General features: G+C 45.0%; 1 protein-coding gene across 3 annotated transcripts in view; it reads right to left on the bottom strand.

Annotated features, from left to right (window-relative positions):
* Positions 1 to 21022, bottom strand: part of fam163ba (family with sequence similarity 163 member B, genome duplicate a) — a 38280-nt gene that overhangs the window by 8578 nt on the left and 8680 nt on the right. The window contains exon 1 of one of the 3 annotated variants that reach the window (XM_088940786.1): positions 17599 to 17718. The exons of 1 other annotated variant lie outside the window; for it this stretch is intronic. The gene's annotated coding sequence lies outside the window, so the exon portion shown is untranslated. Of the gene's footprint in view, positions 1 to 11832; positions 11905 to 17598; positions 17719 to 21022 lie in introns of those variants that run through there. One more of the 3 variants, XM_088940787.1, reaches the window with a different exon arrangement.

The raw sequence follows: 21022 nt of genomic DNA, 5'->3' as shown, positions 1-21022 counted from the left end.
AAAACTGGAATTTCAATGCAACTCCAGGCTCGGCATCCTGCTTCCCTCGTACAGCTGGGACAGAAGGGGGGGGGGAAACTGCTGAGCAAGGAAATGGATGATTGAAAAATTAAAGCCTATGTCAGGAAAAACAAAAACCAGCAGAACACCTTGATCGTATCAGCATAGTGGAGAGGCAGCCTGTCAGTCTCGCTGTGCGTGGAGGTCACAGGTTTGTTTGCCTGACTCTGGAATTCATCAGTCAGATGAAATTACAGCTGGCAGACACGTTACACCTCAGTTCTGTTAACCCCCAGTGAAAGCCTTAATTAGATCATTCTCATAAAAATTTGTTGCCACGATGAGCCTACATTAATTATTTACCGAGGTACGGCAGCAGGACTGCCTCATTCAAGCCATGAAGAAAATCAGGAGTTTACAGATGACAACCTCCGAGAACACCAGTCTTATTCGGCCATGCACGATGAACACGGAATTATTGCCCTGGTGTCCCCACAAATGTAACAGCAGAGAACAGTATTTTGCACTACACTCAATTGAACTTTCTGGCTTAATTAAGTTTAACCTGAGTGCAGATTTGTTTTCATTTAAATCAGAGACTGAAGAAAGCAAGCCACTAAGAATACAGAGCCAGAATCTTTATTCATTATTCATATAAAAAAAAATGATATCCTTACAGTACCTTTAGTGGGTAGGTACCTCACTACATTGTTTTAGCCTCTAAAAGCCAATCTACTGTATTAAGAAGGTACATTAATTTGTAAAGTACATAAATGATGAGTTTTTAGCTTCAGGGATGGCAACATAAACAGAAAGCAATGTACTATTTCTATTTAAAGAAATCCTTATGCCCTTCTTACAAACACCCTTCTTAAAAAAAAAACCCAGGCTGTGCTGAATAAGCATTCAGACCAATCGGATACAGCTGTATCTTTTAGCAGATGCAGAGATGGCTCACACAGCAGGGAAATATATTTGTATTGTTACTTGGTGTTCATTTTCAGTAGATGTTTTGGCATAAGGCACAGCTCCTTGGATCTTCCCTGAACGATTCCAGGCTTCTTTTTCGTTTCTCTATAGGCCTGCAGACCTTTCAACGCGAAATAACCGACGTGTCTCAAGTAAAATAATGCCGAGGACAAACACTGTAAGCCCGGTTTCCCATGGAAGCTTTATAAAGAAGACAAGCCCCGGTATTAGCTCAAGACCTTCAAGTGTCATTAGGCAGAATGGGTTAAAGTTAAGGCCTGGTTGTGGTGATCTTAGGTTTGACCTGAGCCAGTGAATCAGTCAGTGCTCTGCAAAACGGTTCTGCACCAATGGGAGCTGATAGATCCTAGCTGTATCATTGCCTCAGTATCTCAGACTATTTAATACCTGGATGGTATAAGCATAGTGGAGAAAACTAAGGTTGCTGCTGGAAGAGGTGTTAGTGGGGCCAGCAGAGGGCGCTCACCCTGCAGTCCATGTGGGTCATAATGCCCCAGTATAGTGACGGGGACACTATACTGTAAACGGGCGCTGTCCTTTGGATGAGACATAAAACCGAGGTCCTGACTCTCTGTGGTCATTAAAAATCCCAGGGCGTTCCTCGAAAAGAGTAGGGGTGTTACCCCGGCGTCTTGGCCAAATTTCCCCCTGGCCTTTACCAATCATGGCCTCCTAATAATCCCCATCTCTGAACTGGCTCCATCACTCTGCTCTCCTCCCCACTGAGAGCTGGTGTGTGGGGGGAGCGGACTGGTGCATCATCCAGGTGGGGCTGAACACTGGTGGTACTGGAGGGGATCCCTATTACCTGTAAAACGCTTTGAGTGGAGTGTCCAGAAAAGCGCTATATAAGTGTAAGTTAATAATAATAATAATAATAATAATAATATTATTATCTCCTCTCTGAAAGAAAACATTGAAAAACATTTGCAAAAAGAAGCCAGTGAAATGATTTCCCCAGCCTGATGAAATTCCTCGGGTCCTCATGCATCACATGTGCACAGACCCACTTGCACTGACAGATCAACTTAGCTGGCAGTGGGACAAAACTAGAAAGGAAAAAAAAAAAACCCCGGGAGAGCATTTTAAGTCCTTATCGATTTCCTCTCACTCGTCTTTCCCTTTTTAAAACCGACTGCAAGTTTGAACTATAAAAATCACCGCCTTCTCATTACCTGCAGATTTAATAATGCAGAACCTGGAAGACAATACTTCCATGCATGACTGACAAAAAACGGGCCTCATTACCAAACTACCATTTGGGAAATTTCAAGTCAACCTCTCAACTCAATTCATTGAAAGGTTAATGCATTCATGAAGACGATGCAGGGCTTAGGTACAATGTAGGGCAGCCTAGAGTCCATACCAGGAAATTAAATGAGGACAAGCATGATAATGCATGACGAGGAAATCGCAGAAACGCCAAGTGTATCTATTTAATGAATGAGCAAAAGATCTGTGTGCAGAAGGATCTGAAAGGACGATGGTTAGGATTGGCAGGGGATGACATCTGCCTCCTGACACACTCGATTTGGGGTATAAAGCAGGAAGCAGCCAGCCTGCCTCATCTTTCTATGGGCAGTTCAGCCCATCAAAACCACCCCATGCGTTTTTGAGAGACGATAAGAAACTGGATCACCAAGAGGAAACCCACATAAACATGGGGAAGGATGTCAACTTGACACACAAGGCACCTAAGCCTAGCATTGAACCCAGGGCGTTGTAAACCGTGGAGAAAAAGCTCTACCCATTACACCACCTGCAAACACGGTATGGGACTGTCGAGGGCTGAATGCAGTGGGATGTCAGAAAGAGTCAAGGATTCCTTGTGGTTCTTTGAAGTCACGTCACTACATCCAATACGTGCCATCTTCTGAAGGATGTTACGCGCAGACGATTTATTGCCATCTTTACTGGGATGTGAAAGACCCTTAAGCGTCCGTGCCTCTACTCTCACTGTTTTGGAATGAAGCTTCATTAGGCTGTCCACACCACTAGTGAGAAAAAGACAGCTTAAGATATACACCATGCCCTAATCAAGTCTAAGTGTAAAGAACAAACTGCCAATGGCCAAGCTCTTAAAGCTGGCACCCAAGGATCCATGAGTTGAAGATTAATTAACACGCATCTGTTCTTAACTGTCGCTCTTGCACTTCTTCTGGGGAAAAGGAACTGAACTTAACACATCTGACCTTTTTTGTGCCACCACTAGCTCATATAATCTCACACTGGACTGAGCTAAACTTTGCAGGAAAAAGCTCTGATAGGCAGTTGTATATTCAAGCGATCAATGGGAATACTGTCAAACTCGCACAAGACAAGGATACATTCTTTTAATCCTTGTGTGTCATTACAATGATTATCCTCACCTTTCTGTGCTCCGAGGGACATTTAGCTAAGCACAAATAATAGCCAACTGCCATATCACCCTGCAACTCACAACTGGAAACCCACTGGAGCTCAGCAGGTGTGAGCCTGGTCAGTACCTGGATGGAAGACTCCCTGGGAAAAACTAAGGTTGCTGCTGGAAGAGGTGTTAGTGGGGCCAGTAGGGGGCGCTCACCCTGCAGTCTGCGGGGGTCCTAATGCCCCGGATGAGACGTAAAAACCGAGATCCGAGATCTGAGATCCTGACTCTCTGTGGTCATTAAAAATCCCAGGGCATTTCTTAAAAAGAGTAGGGGTGTTACCTTGGCATCCTGGCCAAATTTCACACTGGCCTTTAATAACCAGGGCTCCCTAATAATCCCCCTCTCTGAACTGGCTTCATTCCTCTGCTCTCCTCCCCACTGAGAGCTGGTGTGTGGGGAGCGTACTGGTGCACTCCGGCTGCCATCGCATCATCCCGGTGGGGGTTACACATTGGTGGTGATAGTGGGATTCCCCATTACCTGTAAAGTGCTTTGAGTGGAGCGTCCAGAAAAGCACTATACAAGAGTAAGGAGTTTTTTTTAGCCTGATGCTCTAATGAATTGGTTTAATTACCCCTGCCAGCTTTGATTAAAGGGACAACGAGAACCCTCCCCCAAGCTCTCCCCTTTGGATCAGAAAACCCTGTCCAGATCCACAGTCTATAGCCGATTTTCAAATTAAAGGCTGAAATAACTAACGCGTCCGTCCCGGCCCGTATAAACGGAGCCAAATGTCTGCTGACTGATCCGCGTAAATATTTCAAATAAGGACTCAAACTGCCCTGTCACTTCTCGTTGTAGTCTTTCGGGTGGAACGGGCATCATGGGAGTGACTAGCGACAGGACAGGTCCACGAACGAAGGAGACGACAACTGTCGCAGTGAGGACCATCAGGCCTCGAGTACACAGGGCAGACAGGCTTAGAGCCGTGTCCTGGTTTCAGTCCGTTTACTTTAATAAGATACTTATTATTTTCCCCCCCATTCTGATCACGGCTCTCGAGTGAACTCACTAAAATATCTTTACTATTGCTTGCTAGGATGAGCAAAATTCGGAAGAGGTATCACTGCCTATCATAGGTGAATAAATCCATTTACTCAAATGAGTCAACACTGTTACCTTGTAATACTCTTATGTCTGCAAACGTACATAAGCTAAGACCGTGGGTGGCACTCAAGAGGAAATGGAGTATTCCTTCTGCCTGTGGAGTTGCTCTTTTCATGACCTAATGCACTCAGTCTAAAAAAGGACGGGGCGGAGCGGTGGCTCTGTGGCTCAGGATCTGCGCCTGTGGCTGGAAGGTTGCAGGTTCAAATCCCGCAGCCGGCAGAGGAATCCTATTCCGTTGGGCCCCTGAGCCAGGCCCTTAACCCCAGCTGCTCCAGGGGTGCTGTATAAATGGCTGACCCTGCGCTCTGACCCCCAGCTTCTCTCTCCCTGTCTGCGTGTCTCATGGAGAGCAAGCTGGGGTCTGCGCAAAGATGAATTCCTAATGCAAGAAATTGTACATAAGCGCACAAGAAAGGAGAAGAGGACATTCCTCCCATCTGATCACCCATTGTTCGTTTGCTAGGAACTAATCCGAGGCTCTCATCCAGACTTTTTTTTGAAGTATGGATATGTTGACTTCAATGGCGTGGCTGGGCAACCTGTTCCCAACCCCCACTACACTTTGTGCAAAGAGGTGCCCATGCATGCTGTGGCCTCTAGACCGTGTTTTACTGTTGATTCTGGAGAAGCCCCCTGTGTTGAATCTGTTAATGTCTTTGTGGATTTTGTATGTAATGTAAGGACAAAAGGTACCTATATACAGTATATTCACAGAGATTTTTAAAAAAATCTCCTGTTGCTGCTTTGTTAAGTTGCAAAACAAAAGTTCAGTGCACTGGAGGTGTATTTTTGGGCAGGTTTCACATATGGATTCTTGCCCGATCTTGAAAACATCCCTGATTTGACACCACTGTCCATACTCATTGGTAACCACAAGGCAAAATCCTTTCCTGCATTTCCCGATTCCTGAATTAGGACTGATAGTGTCTGTCCATTGTCCTCCTTTACGACAGAAGTCGTTCTGAATGTACCTGATTATTAAACCATGACAGCTACATCATTCCAAGGCTCACTTTTGACATGAAAAGGGTTTCTCAGCCTGCTTAGGTTTCTAGGCTGGTTTTTTGTACAGAAACAAAATGCTTTTTCGAGGGGGGGAGTCACTTTTGTCTTCCACTTCCACTGTAACACTGGCTTCCAAATCCTGCAAATGCAGCCGCCCGTATGATGTGAAAAGTATCAGGTTGAAGAAACTGGCAACACTTCAAGTGGCAGAAATCACATCCAGCCTGAAATAGCACCGCCAGCAAAGGGAGTCACTCTTGCTGCATACCAATGAGGCCACCATTCATTAAGCACTACAATGCAATTTAAAAGATAATTTATATAGATTCTTGCACAGCCAGTCTTCTTAGAGCCCTGCACGGGGCCCTACAGTAATTGCTCCACTGTGCACTCATAATTCAAAACCCTCCATAAGACATGAGCAGCCCAGCTCGAGATTCAGAGGAAAAGCAAAACCCTCTGACAGCGACACAAAAGTTACAGCGGGCCTAACCTGCCTTTTATGCGAGCAGTATCTCAAAGGGGAATTATGCACCTTCCACATTTCCATAATTTCTCCTGGCTTCCGCAACGAACTCCCAGGCCTGGAAACAACTGGGTGGAGACCGTAAATTCTGTTCTTTTAAATGTTTTTCGATTTGAATGCGGGGATTCTGCGCAAAAAAAAACCCAAACCAAAAACAAAACCATGAAATACGTCTGCTTTATTTTACAGAGGCTCCAAAAACTGAGTCCTAGCCAAGACAAGCTGTAAAACCACAATGGATTACATATCAGACTCTTTGCCAGCCCTCAGATGACCTATACATGCGTCTCTATGCATAATGTTTGCCTGCACCTGAAATGCAATATATTTCATAAATACCGGACAGTCACCCATGCTGGGTCTTGTGTAAAGACTGGGTTCATCCCCAAATGGAAGTCGAGGGGATGGAAAAATGAACTCATCTCCCATTTTGAATTGGCTCGCATTAAAGGGAAGGCTGGTGTCCTGAGACAAAACCAAGGGGACAAGTTATTAAAAAGACCAGAACTGAGACGAAATCCCACTTCTTGGGGACAAGGTCATCAAGAACAGTGAATCAAGCAGCGTTGAACACCTCTGCTGCAAGTCTCTTACTGTACATGAACAAGGCAGAGCAGACCTGGAAGCAGGGGCGACTACTCTGATCCAGATGTGATCGGGGGCCAAACTTGGCAAGAACTGTGAGCCGGACACTAATGCTACTAATACTTAGTGAATGGATACTTTTGCCCAGAGTGACCTGCTGTCCACTAAGGGGCGAATCCCGAATCAAGAACCGGCCCTGCTGAGTCTTGTTCAGGAGTTCCCTGGGCGCTACATCCCAGAAGGACCCAGCCAAGGAAGGTTAAGGAGGGCGCTCAGGCAGAGACACAGTGAGACACAGTGAATGAGCAGTGGAGCTGAGGCTTGAAGGAGAACCTTTTACTAACAAATCTGCTACACTGTACCTGAAGTCAAAGGCTCCTTAGATACAGCCTATAAGAGCTATATTGCTGCATTAAGAAAATACAGTGACTGATTGGGAATTATTTTTTTAAGGGAAACCACCATCAGCAATAATAATTATAATAACAAGTGTTCAGCCCCACCTGGATGATGCAATATGCACACCACACACCAGCGATCAGTGGGAAAGAGATCAGAGCACTTTGTAATAACTTGGAACTTCTGTTGGTCAGCACTAATGTAACACCATTGGGCTGAATCCTCTCATAGTGAACTTAAAAGCCATTTTCGGAATTACATATCGGAGAACTCGGTCTGTGCACATGAAAACAAAACGTTGTAGCTGCCAGCAGTGGCCTTTCCCAGCACTATTAACTCATCATTAACAGGCTGCTTCAACCCCAAAACATATTGGAATGCATGTTCCACTCATTGCATGTATAAGGCCAGAGCAGAGCTGTATCAAGAGAGGTGATAGAAGCGTTATCATATTCTAGCTCATTGTAGTTTAGTGCTGTTCTGCGCAGTCAGCATGCTCAGAGAGTCAGCTAAATTACTCCTTGCAATACGCCTTCTACCGACACATGCCACTAACACGTGGCACAATTGCTTTCTGTAACAGTATTAAAAACACAACTTCATGCACGGACCTCTGTAAAAACAGGGCTCAATGAATTTGTAGTGGCAATCGATTTCAAGATATTTTGACATTTTCCAGGTTTGCAATCAAAGAAATGTCAAAAAAAAAATTCCCCCAGGTGTAATTATCATTAGAACATTCATCCCTGTATTAATTTATTGTGCAGATGAACAGAGTTCACTTTTCTGCTGTTCGAGGGAAAAGAGGTCTTGTGCCTGCGAAGGAATTACGAACAGCCTCTAGTTCCAGTATTCAGTGTGTGCTTGTGCTGGTTTATGGGTTGAAACCGTTTGCCCCTCTACAGCTCAAAACATTTTTCCCCCAACTCACAACTGGCAGCTATATAAGTATAAGGAATTATTTGTTATTATTTATGACTACTACAGCTGGCACAGCCTTGGCACTGATCGCAGACTATATCAGTCTGTGCTTGTGCTATATTTTCTCCATTATTTAAACTGTATAATGGTCTCATACGTTACTTTTCCCATTCATGTCTTTCATTTATTTTACACACAACTGGAATCTTTTAGCAGGCCCAGCTTCCACTGTGCAGCACTCCCTCCTCCAGGAGCTATAATTTAATAATAATAATAATAATAATAATAATAATAATAATAATAATAAGAAGAAGAATAATAGCTTACACTTATCTAGCGCTTTTCTGGACACTCCACTCAAAGCGCTTTACAGGTAATGGGGACTCCCCTCCACCACCAGTGTGCAGCCCCACCTGGATGATGCGACGGCAGCCATAGTGCGCCAGAACGCTCCTCATACATCAGCTATCAGTGGGGAGGAGAGCAGAGTAATGAAGCCAATTCATAGAGGGGGGATTATTAGGAGGCCATGATTGGTAAGGGCCAATGGGAAATTTGGCCAGGACGCCGGGGTTACAACCCTACTCTTTTCGAGAAACACCCTGGGATTTTTAATGACCACAGAGAGTCAGGACCTCGGTTTTACGTCTCATCCGAAGGACGGATGTCCTATAACATGTCCTTTCTATGTGGTACAACCCTTAAAATATCAAAAGCGAAATCCCCACAAACTAAATTATTGTCATGAAGAAACGTGCATGCAAGCCTTTGTATCCTTTGCTGTGTTTGACATCTCTTGGGCCACTGTTTGCCAGGTGTATAAGCCCCTGAAGGTACCTACTGTATAGTACCTGGAGCTGGATGAAATTTCCTCATCTTTGTATCCAGAGAAAATACCACAGGATTCTATTTGGGTAGCTTGATAAACCTAACCAATTTTTCTGTTGGGCTACAGATTCTTGTGAAGGAAAAAGATTAGATTGATGTGTTTAAAGTCACTGCAATTCCAAATGCAATGCAATGACCAAATGAATGAATGAAAGAACAGGATTCGACTGACTAAACCTGTAGACCATATGCGGACAGCCCTGTGTCATTTTCTTATTTTTCAGGATGTCATGCGGATGCCCTCAGAAGCAGAGAGGAAGCTTGTGCTCTCTTTCCCCACAAACACAGCAGCGTCAAGACCTCTGGGTTGACGCGCTGCGCTCAAACCCACTGCACAGAAATAATTAACATGCGCTGTCGGCCGCACAAGACACCAATTCATCACCCAGCGGAAATTTTAATCCCCTTGTAAATTGCGGAGATGGGTCTGACAGATTTATGTAACTCACGCCAGCCCGATCTAAGTGCAATCCAGTATTTCTGTCAGCGAGTCAGGCCTTCTCTTTCCCCCGAGTGCCCAAGGAAAAAGGATTCGGCTCCGACTTGGTCGTTGCTAGGATTTGATTGATAAATTATCCATCTCCCTGGGAAGGCAGCCTGCGTGATGCTGGCAGGCAAATGCCTGGGGGTTAGACGGACATTCAGCTCTTTGGAGTTAATAACGGGGCCCACCGCCTGATTCACGCGTGCAAAAAACTGAATAAATAGCTCTCCAGTCCGGAAAAAGATCGTCATTGTATTGTGACTATCTTCTCTCATATCTTGCTTCAACACTGTTGGTGTTGGTTCATCAGATTTTGTCCTAGTGTTATGTTGGAAGTGGAAACAAAATTTCCCCCAAACGGTTCAATAAAACTTGAACTGAACTGAACTGAAATCAAACTGAATTAATCAGAAGGTGACAAATTTAACTATGTCGTTTATAGCCAAACGCCCTAGTACTGTACCAGTGGGAGGTCTCCAACAGAACTTGCATGTCTCCATGCTGGCTGGGACAGCTGTCCTATATCAGTTTTTATATTGGACTGCAGCTCTGAGAAATTTCTCCACTGGCACGCAACATGACAAGCACACATCATCATTTCCCCACCCAGACACCAACCTTGCTCAATTATTCCAGCTACTGCCAGGCTGGGAACACCCAGCGATCTAGAAATGGAGGCGTTCAGCTTGTGACCCTGGAGGTCCATCGCCTGTCTGAAACGCTCTTGGCAAATTCAATCAGCCCCCCCCCCACCCCCACCTGAAGTGACCAGATGTACATGTAAGTGAAACATTGAATGTAAAACCAAAGCAAATGAACACCATCCTATTTTGAAGCACATGGTAAAAGTTATGTCTTTCCACTCCTTTGAAGTAAGATGTCAAAACCCACCTATAAACTACTGCTTCTGATTAATCGCACTACAGCTTCTGCTACTGCTACTTAATAATCATCAAAATACTGCTGCCGTTGACAATATTGATCACGGTACTGCACTTTCACCAACGACACTACTGTTAAAATCATTCCTCTCTCTACAGCTACTGCTGTAAAAATCTGACCCCAGCACTCTCGCAGGCCTGAATTAATCCTGCAGCTCTCCTCGCTCAGTTCCGCAGGACAGGGGTGAATTACTGAAAGTCATCCGTCTCGGTGACAAGCGGGATCCGAGGCTGACAGCCACAGCAGGGAGGGACAAGCGCACGCCAACGGCAACAGCCTTGCTGATAGACTCCCTGCCAGGCGGAAAACCGCTCAGCCAACATCCCGAGAAGCCAGCAGTTCTGCACCCAGTGGCAGACGCGTCGGGAATTCACACAGCTCTTATTCCATTGACACTTCAGTGCGACGCCAAGAAGTTTTGTTTTTTTTCTGGAACACGCAAACACTTCATTGATTGATGAAGCCTCGTTTTCGGTGTAGCGCTAGAATCCGTAAGCCGACTTCAACTTCATCCATTATGTACCCTGCCACACCGCATGCACAGAAGGCTCATGGCCATATTAAAAAAAAAAGAACAGGCGCCCATTAGTGAAGCAGACACAACACAGGCCCCCTGTCATTTACACTGCCGCTGTGTAAACTGTGCAGATTTGCAGTACAGAGCAGTAAATAATGCATGCCCTCCCATTAATTACACTGTGGAGGAAACGGCTTTTGCTTGTGCACAGAATAACAGATGGGACGCTCGCGTTCCCTGCACTTTCCGCCCCTCCGTGACTGCGCAGGAGGTACTGTAAAGAGCTCACTTTCAGCACCTTGCCAACAGCGGGACCCGCTTCAGTCTTTGCGTTATTCTCCACCGTGTAAAGCTACGCTCACGTGCCTGCCACGAAGAGTTGCGCGACTTCCTGAATCGAATTGTGAGAAAAATGTTTGGAAAAGGGGGGGGGGGGGGGGGAGACGTAAAAAGTTGCAGCTGAACTGGACTGTTCAATCAACGCCATGCCCTGTCAACGGGAGCAAGGAGAGGTCAGAGGTCAGTGCGGCCCAGCAGTCCAGTCTGGCTCACCTGATCGAGAACCTATGAGAGATCTGGAGCTTTGCAAAAAAAAAACTATTTCAAGCACCAGCCCTCCCTTCTAAGACTACTAGAACTGGGAATCGGCGAGGAGATCTGGAGCTTTTTCTGTAGTGTGGGGCCAGAAGCGGAGCTCCCCGCGCCCAGTTTCGGGCGAAGACGTGATCGGCCCTTCTGGTCCTCCCCGCTGTCGCCCTAGCAGCGGTGCCCAGGCGCCCGTTTGAGATCGGGTTCCAAGACGACACGAAATGGGCACCCATCCACCTGCCAGCCTCCTCCAATAACCCCCCCCCCCAACACGGTCAGGCTCAAAATGATGCCGTTCGCCGGGACGGAAAAGCAGCTGATCAATCGTCCTAGACCAGCGGAAAGGCCTGCAGCTGTGGAGGAGCTCAAGGGCGATGTATTCCTTCACACCACCCAGTAATAAGATTAAAGAATATAAACTGGCTAATATACAAATAAAATGAGAGTGATCATAACCTTCTCCTACCTTTACCACGCCTATGTACTGTCATCTTGGAACCATCAGAGCGGATCGCAGTCATCAGTGGCAGCGTGCAGTTAAAGGGCTGCTGAGCTCTACATCATAAAACTTTGCATGCTTGATGCCAACCACCCCATTTCCTTATTAAACTCCAGGTCCCCCAGTGGCTTGTTCGCGTTCGCCTTGGCGCGCGGTGGCCCCGGGATCGCCAGCACTTCGCGCTGGGGAAGCGGACCGACGCGGCCGCGACCGGAAGCTGGAGAGAGAGAGAGAGAGTGCAATCTTCGCCGGGCGCCGCGGGATTTTAAGCCAGCCTCCTCGCGTCGTCCCGGGAACGCCAGGAGCTCAAAACGGGCGCCTGGGCTCTCGCCGATCGGAGGGCACCGGCAAGGCCAGGGAGGAACAGAAGGCGCGATCGGGTCCTCAACACAGCCGTGCTGCTCCTGAACACAGCAGCGCTGGCGGTGTCTATTTGCTGCCCGATCAGCTCACGTTGTTGCCAAGAACCAATTGATCCGAGGATCCCATCCATCCATTCCTTGGGAGAAGCCAGCATCGGCTGTGGCAACACAGCTCATTCTAGTTCCCACAAGCCTCAAGTTCTTCACTGATGCAATATGCAATATGCCGTCTACTCCTTACCCTTCGTACATTGGCCATATAGAGATTCCCCATTCTCCTCTGTGAAGAAAAACCATGGACAACGCATCTGGTTTTGGTACTTCCTGCTGCTGTCTGTGTATTTCCTTTGTGCAGGATTCGGACTTTAACACGTTTCCATGAAAATTATGCCTGTACCTCTCGCCAACGCTGCACACCCAGGGCCTCCAGTATAGTAGATGACCCCCTCCCATCCCTCCCATAAGCTCTTTCCCCTCCTACCATCTGGGAAAAGATATCCCAGTGTACGGGCCTGCTCCACCAGACTCTTAACAGCTTCTTCCTGTAGGCCGTCAGGCTCCTCAACACCCTGAAATCTCATTGCACCCACCCCAATTCCAGAAACCGGGTTTAAATCCCCCCAGTGTGTTGTGTAGATTGTATTGTGTATTTGCACAATCTGCACTTTGCACTGTGTGTATCCTGTCTACAATGCCTGTGTCAGTGTCTTGTCTGTATCTGCACCGTGGACCAGGACGAACGATATTTCCACTGTATACTTGTATATGGCTTGAGTGGCAAACAAACGTGAACTTGAACTGTGCGCTGCTGTGTTTCTCCCTCATGTGAGAAGGTGAAGGGGTTGTGGCTCTGGTTGTTTTCCAAATACGGTTCTTTCTTCACTTGACCCATGTTTACACATCAACTTTCCCCAACAGGTACGGTGTGTTATTGTGAAGCGAATGAAGGACACAGGAGCAGGTGCAGTCTGGAAACAATACGACATACAGTTCCCATGACAACAGAAGATGAGAAGTTCATTTTCCCCTCCTCTGCCACCGATTCATACTCTTGCAGCTCAGCTGGATTAGATTCCAGGAAGGCGGACCACCTGAGTATTAAACATAATAAAACTTGCCAACCAAAGGGAATCCTTTTCTAATGCAAAGAAGATTGTGCGATGCATGTTAAATATGTCTGATGTCAAGGCATACGTTTTTTTGACAAATAACAAATACAACAGCCAGTCTGAGCATCAATACAGATATTTATTGATGCTTTGTAGCCAGTGTTCATCTGGTCTTGAGTTAGCGATAGCTGATTTTAATGGAGTTCTACAGCTCCAGAGTCCAGCAGGTTTTATACTTGAGCTTTAATCCTTCAGCTGTTCAAGACTTGCAAAAAAAAAAAAAGTGCAGCTAACTCATAAGGTCATTAATGTTGAAGCCAGACACTAAGCAGGCAGGGGAAGCAAACCAGAATCCAGCAGTGCCATTTTTAAACTCTGTGAAAGATTTGCATGTCCATTGCACTGTAGCTCAAATGCCATTGAGCTACAATGGACATACAGAAAGGGAACAATTAGCAAAACAACATGGAGGATACAAAGGACATTCAAAAGCACTTCGGCATGCTTAGTTGTCCATGTTGACGCATCATCTGCTAGGATGCATAATTAAAAGTTCAGAATTTATAACCGTTTCCATCAGAAAGTAAAACGAAATCAACGAGATAGCGATTAGAATATTGTGAATTAGGATCTCCATGTCACAAAACAGATTTTGCTGATCTGGAAACAACTCGGAGAAGAGCAACCAAATATACTGTATTCCCAGGCTTAGGACAGTGTCCAACATCGACAGGCTAAAAGTACTGAACCTTTTCCGTTTTGTACAGAGAAGACTTACGAGAGGACCGGATCCAATTATGATAATTACTCAAAGGCATCGACAAAATCAGATTCAACACTGAACAACAAAACCAGAGGGCATAAAAGCATTAAGGATTGGGATCAGGAAGCACTTCTTTGCAAAAGAAGTTACTGAAGCAGCTCAGGTAATGGCTGGATGAGATTCTGGGACCTCTGAACTACTAGCAACAAAACCTACCAGAAGGAATGAATGAACTGCACATGTTTGCTCCTACATCTTGAACTATCACAATTATAATCACAAAAATCACACTAGATAAAACCAATTGACTGAACCATATGTTATAAGGAACACCATATTGTGTATAAGGAAAATTACAGTTATAAAATAATTAGGTATATATATATACACACACACACACACAAATAAAATACTCCATCTAAAAATAAATGCATTGATTGGGTAAGAAAACTTTCTGTAATTTTCTAATTATTTGAATCATCATGAGAGATCGTTGCTGTTTGCAATGAGAAAGACTGGTCTGGGAACTACATTCAAACCATGCCCTTGTAAATTCCCTTTCATTATCTTTAACAGCAGGAGGGCTGAAACAGATTAATGACAAGTGCCGAGTATGAGCACGTAAAAGAATTAATTGACTGGCACAAATTGAATTAACCCAAAGAATAATCCAGAGAATTATGGAGGGATACATTTCAACCTCATCTTTGACACCCCTGATAAAAACAATTCCTACAGAAGGGATTGAAAACACTAAGGGCTGCACACCCAGGAGGGTGCCCGAGTCTATCACAAAACTCACAGCTGTTCCTATTCCCCAATTTGTGTTAGCCACATCACATTGAGAAATGGATTTGTTTAACCAGAGACTAGTCAAGAGATATAATAACAATAATAATAATAATAGCTTACACTTTGTAATTGCGCTTTTCTGGACACTCCACTCAAAGTGCTTTTACAGGTAATTGGGATCCCACTACCACCACCAATGTGCAGCCCCACCTGGATGATGCACCTGCTGCCCACACACCAGCTCTCAGTGGGGAGGAGAGCAGAGTAATGAAGCCAGTTCAGAGATGGGATGTGTCCACCATTGGTCACACAACAGATGAAACCATGGGTGGGGTGGTTTCTGCATTGGGATTCATGACACTTTGCGAAACAGTGCTTGATGAGACAGCCCATAAATCTGAGATGAATTTGTTTAGGCTACACATTATGTCTCAATCCTTGTGTAAGGGGCACAATGTTATTCAAACCTCTTCACACATTATCAAAGTCACTTTTGAGACTTGGATGGCAACACTGTTCACATTTCAACAAGGGTCAGCCAAATAAATGATAAATCGCAACAATTAGGAATAGCTTGAGCAAGGACAACAAAATGATTATGGCACAACTACATTTTTTTAAAAGAGAGCCATCACAGCTGGAATTTGCTTTCATCAATACATTTCAAAGTCTAATAGACCTTTTCATCCTGTAGTTAGTCTGTACCATAACACCGCAGAACAAGGCAAACAAAATAATATAAAATAAAATATTTTTCAAAAAGTCAATTATCTTTGGTAACATCCACAACAGCGCCTGTGTATTACAGAAGCAAAGAGAGTAATGCAGGACTACATCTTTGATGGAATGATAAAATACACACCTACACATGCCCGCACAGACAGATATGCAATTGTGAGACAATTAACCCAAAACACTGCAAGACTCCCCACAGAATGTCCCAGCATAAGATGACATAATGACTTGCGAATAGCAAATCATTTTCTGGATTTTTTTGCAACTTGATGCTGTGTTGTATCAAAGTAAGAACGCTCAAATTATTTTCAAAATTATTTCAACACTAAGGGAAAAAAAGAGACACTCATAATTCATGGCTGTTTGCACAGGCGAAGCACCTTCTGTGAGCGTGAGGGATAAATCTCAGCACATTCCAGTCTGAAATCAGCTCTCAAAGTGAGCAGCTTTGTTAAATAGATCAGTTTTGGACAAATTAGCCTTGCAATTACAACATCTGGGCATTACTGTTGTTGCTCATCTGTGGTCTGGACATTTCCGTCCAGAAATACTATACCAGAGGCAACAGGGATTTGTTCCTGTACGTGTGCCAACAAAAAAATATCTGATTCCAAAACAAACAAATTTAATCTTCTTGCTGTAAATTTGCTACATGAAAAGGCTTCTTTTTTTTTTGCTTAGTTCATTTTAGCTGTGGGATAAAGAAATTCTGTTCTCACATCTTACTGAGTTTATAATAATAATTCCTTACACTCATATAACGCTTTTCTGGACACTCCACTCAAAGTGCTTTACAGGTCATGGGGAATCCCACTACCACCACCAACGTGCAGCCCCCACCAGAATGATGCGACGGCAACCATAGTGCGCCAGTACACTCCCCACACACCAGCTCTCAGTGGGGAGGAGAGCAGAGTGACAGAGCCAGTTCAGAGATGGGGATTATTAGGAGGCCATGATTGGTAAAGGCCAGGGGGAAATTTGGCCAGGACACTGAGATAACTCCTTACTCTTTTCGAGAAAAACGTCCTGGTTTTACGTCTTATCCGAAGGACGGCGCCTTTTTACAGTATAGTGTCCCCATCACTATTCTGAGGCATTAGGATCCATACAGACTGCAGGGTGAGCGCCCCCTACTGGCCCCACTAACACCTCTCCCAGCAGCAGCCTTAGCTTTCCCAGGAGGTCTCCCATCTAGGCTCACACCTGCTGAGCTTCAGCGGGCTGCCGGCTGTGAGCAGCAGGGTGAGATGGCTGCTGGCTATGATGCTTTATTTAGCATGATTTCTTTTAAAAAAAACACAATATGAGGGGAAACTAGCTCAGGACCTTTACGAATGCGTCTTCAGTTTTCCCCGTGGTGGTGCGCAAAGCCCTTTTTGTTCAAGTCCATTAATTTGCCTGCAACTGGGATTGCAGTTGTGATATCAGCTGGTACAGGAACTCTGCTCAGTTACCCTGATGTCTTCGGGGGAACGTCGTTTCTGATAATTCAGCTTTACCACTGGTCAGATCTCGTCTTTCCTGTCTGTCCTTGTCAGTTTCATTTTATTAAATAACAAACATTTGGCACATGTTGCCGTTCTCAGAAGGGGCTGTCAGTGCAACGGATGGCTTACTGGTTTCAAGTCAAAGAGGAAGAGAGGCTGGATATTTTTAGATTTAGGGCTGACATTTTGCTTTACTCCTTTCCTGGTGGGGGTGGAGGGGATCCCCATTACCTGTAAAGCGCTTTGAGTAGAGTGTCCAGAAAACCGCTATGTAAGTGTAACAAGGATTGTTATTTAGAGCATAATGTTCTGGTGGGCCTCCTGCTGTAGCCTCTTGTGTCGGAACAGCTCTGAATGTGGCCCGAGTCAAGTATTTGGAAATGGAAAGCCGTTCACTGAAAAAAAAACGCCAAAAAACATTTAAATTATGAATTATGCCACCGCCCCTCCCTGGGGTTCTGAACCACACTGAAGCGACTTACGTTTTTCAGCAGCATGGAAAGAATCTCGACCCTTGGCTCTGCTGGGGCGCATTTTTGACCTCTCAGCGCGCCGTCGTGCCTTTTTGCTCGGAGTGGATATTTCTCCTTCCTCTGTATCGCTTAAGACTGTGTGCTCCAGCACGTGTCCCCAAGAGCGAACCGCCTGTGCTTCAGAACGGCAGGTGGGGGCCAGCCAATTCCACCAGGGTCTTCTCAAGCAGACGTATGACCCTGCTTACAACTGGCAGAAGATGAGAAAGGCAGAATCCGAGCGGGTGCCCTCGACTTTGCACGAGGGTAACGGCTCGTTCCGCACTGAGCACGCTGGAGCAGGCGATGTCTCCCTTTTGGGGTGACGCCCCTGGCCAAAACGCGCGTCTCCTTTCTATAGTCACATTAGACTTGTTCTTCAGAAATCTGCGCTGCTCTTGGGCACCAAACTCTCCGAGACTGGATTAGTGACCACACACAGTGTCCCTCGACTCTTGGAAAAGTTATGAACCTTTAGGCTGAACTACAAGATGAACCGGCAAGAGCCCTGTCTGTCTGCTGCAGAAATGTAACCTGCTCTCCAACAGCTTGAATATCCATTATCTGTTTGTTCATCCTGTTCACGGCTGCTGTTTTTTTTAAGTGCATTCAGGATGCAGGCATACACTTCCGGACATGAAACAATTACAGGTATGTGATTATTTAAATTTGGCATTCACAGGAGTACAAAAAAAACCCTCACATACATATCGCAAGAGTGGTAGGGAGGAATAAGTCATTGATTTTCCTGTGCCATTAGTTGTAGGGTTATGGCAATTATGAAATGCGGTGCACATTGCTAATGAAATTAAATGGTTTTTCAATGGAATTAAGACCAACAACAACAAAAAAAAACCTTCAACAGATGACCAACATGAAAGTAGATAACCCATATCCGAGCTCATATCACAGCGGCTGATGGGGCCAGAGCTCAATTTGGTTTCTGTAGCATTAAGCAGACAAGAGAGCGTGTTGCTCCCTCCCAGGATGGGATGCTGGTCCATCCCTGAGCATTACCCATAGCTATGCTGGTACCCATTTATACAGCTGGATACAAAGTGCCTCACTCAAGGTATAATTGTCTGCACTGAGGATTGGAATCTACAATCCACGAACTAGAAAACCAGAGACTTACCCACTATGCTATACTGCCCCCCAGCACAGGGCAGCATGGCTACGCTCACCCTGCGGTCCATGTGGGTCCTAATGCCCCTGTATAGTGACTGGGACACTATACTGGAAACAGGCGCCGTCTTTCAGATGAGATGTAAAACCGAGGTCCTGTCTCTCTGTGGTCATTAAAAAACCCAGGGCTTCTCTCAAATAGTAGGGGTGTCACCCCGGTGTCCTGGCCAAATTTCCCATTGCCCCTTACCAATCATGGCCTCCTAATAATCCCCATCTCTGAACTGGCTCCATCACTCTGCTCTCCTCCCCACTGAGAGCTGGTGTGTGGTGAGCATTCTGGCGCACTATGGCTGCCATCACATCATCCAGGTGGGGCTGCACACTGATTCCCCATTACCTGTAAAGCGCTTTGAGTGGACTGTCCAGAAAAGCGCTATATAAAAGTGTAAGCAATTATTATTATTACAAAAATCCAAAATCTTGCAGCTTAATATCACTCTCAGCCAGCGCGGCTCACAGATCTCTTCCCAGAGCTCTACCGCCATCGAACGACTGATCTTCATACCACTTTGTCTCAATCCTAGTTATACCTCTTCACTAAGGTTTTTTTGCAGGCTTGAAATGAAAGAACAATAAACAATAAATGTCCTGCATTGCTTTTCAGCCACAGATCACTCTCTGGAGTTCCCACAAAAAAAAAAGCTGAATATATGATCACAACTCACGACACTGGAAGAAATGTGACAGAATATTTTAATGGGGAAAAAAATTGCATGTCACAGAAAGCTCATTGAGCCGAGACACAGACTGAGGATGGATGCCTGATGCGTTTTCTCTTGGATATCTTACGTAATTTCTCCTTCACAAACTTTCACTCCAGAAAAAAAAATCTTTCTCTGCCTGTAGTTGTCGAAGGGTTACATAAGGCAGAAAAGATCCATTACTGGCTTACCCGTCGAGTCTGTTTTGTTACCCAGAAGTTCCTGTAGGGCAGTTTAACAATAGCCAAAGCTATTTTAGGCTTCTTTAAGGAGTGATGTCTTACTGTATGTGCACAATTATTTGTTCACTCAAGGCTCCCTATACAGCAACCCAACAGAGGATTATGATCCCGTCAGCTACTCATAATGTTTAGAAACAGAAACGTCCCGCCATCGGCTGTTTTACTGATGAAATGATACAATACTGACACAATGCAGAACCGGTGAGCGGCTTTAAAATCATCTGCAGGTGACCAATTTAAAAACCCAAAAGGCAGGAAATCAATCCGAAGGATCAAAAGAAAAAAGAAATAATGGACTCCCATTTATCAAGGGCAGCTTGGAGTAGACAAGGAGATTAAGAAGTGTTTTTCTCAGGTTTGACATTAAAAAAGGAACAGCACCAACTCGGATTTAGATTTGCGAGGTGGCGTATTGGGGGGAGGGGGTTTTGAAGGCCATTTTTTTTTGGGGGGGGGGGGCTCCTGTCACTTCATGTTTTGAGCAGAGAGGAGATCCTCAAGGGATGACAACTACACTGAAAGGCACAGGCAACTGCTGAGCACACAGGTAAAGGAAACCGTCCGTCATGTGTGCATTGTTTAGAAAATTAAATTATCTGTCCCTCTGCCTATTATCCACAGCCACGGAAGCTTTAATTACGGCTAATTACTTTATGCTCCCGTTTTCTTCTTTTTTTTTTTTTAAACGGCCTTGTTAATTGCTTTTCCTCCATCCGCCACCCCCAGTAAATCTAGATCCGTCAATCTTTATCTGCTGATCTCTACTGCGGAAACAGTTACACCAGCATAAGAGAGGCTGGAAGCGTTCACCCCTACTCTAAAATGTGCGCAGTCCAGAGTACATTAATAATAATAATAATAAACTTTATTTTATATAGCGCCTTTAAAGGTGGCTTCTCAAAGCGCTTTACAGGATGACAATAACAACAAATAAGAAGAATACACAAGATAAAACACAATTACAATATATAGTATATAATGTATATATACACAATATACATTACTTGAATACAACACATTGCTTGACCTGGCTACCAAGCATATCGTCAAATTTTTAATCATTAACATTAATTAATACCCATTCGAGTGGTTCCGGCTTCACTTTCCTTCCTTTCTATTATGAAATCCTGGGTGTTTCCTTGATTGACTGCTGTCCAGAGCTTGGCTTTTGAGGATTAAGAACCCTCTCTTCCTCTCCCTAAACTATATGGATACGTTTGAGGTTTGCTGGGTGAGGTAGGGTGGTTAAAATGCTGTGCACAA

This window comes from Atractosteus spatula, chromosome 23 (genome assembly GCF_055471065.1).
Source record: "Atractosteus spatula isolate fAtrSpa1 chromosome 23, fAtrSpa1.hap1, whole genome shotgun sequence".
Classification (NCBI taxonomy): Eukaryota; Metazoa; Chordata; class Actinopteri; order Semionotiformes; family Lepisosteidae; genus Atractosteus; species Atractosteus spatula.
The sequence above is the reverse complement of the archived record's forward strand: the minus strand, read 5'-3'. Positions and strand labels throughout refer to the sequence as shown.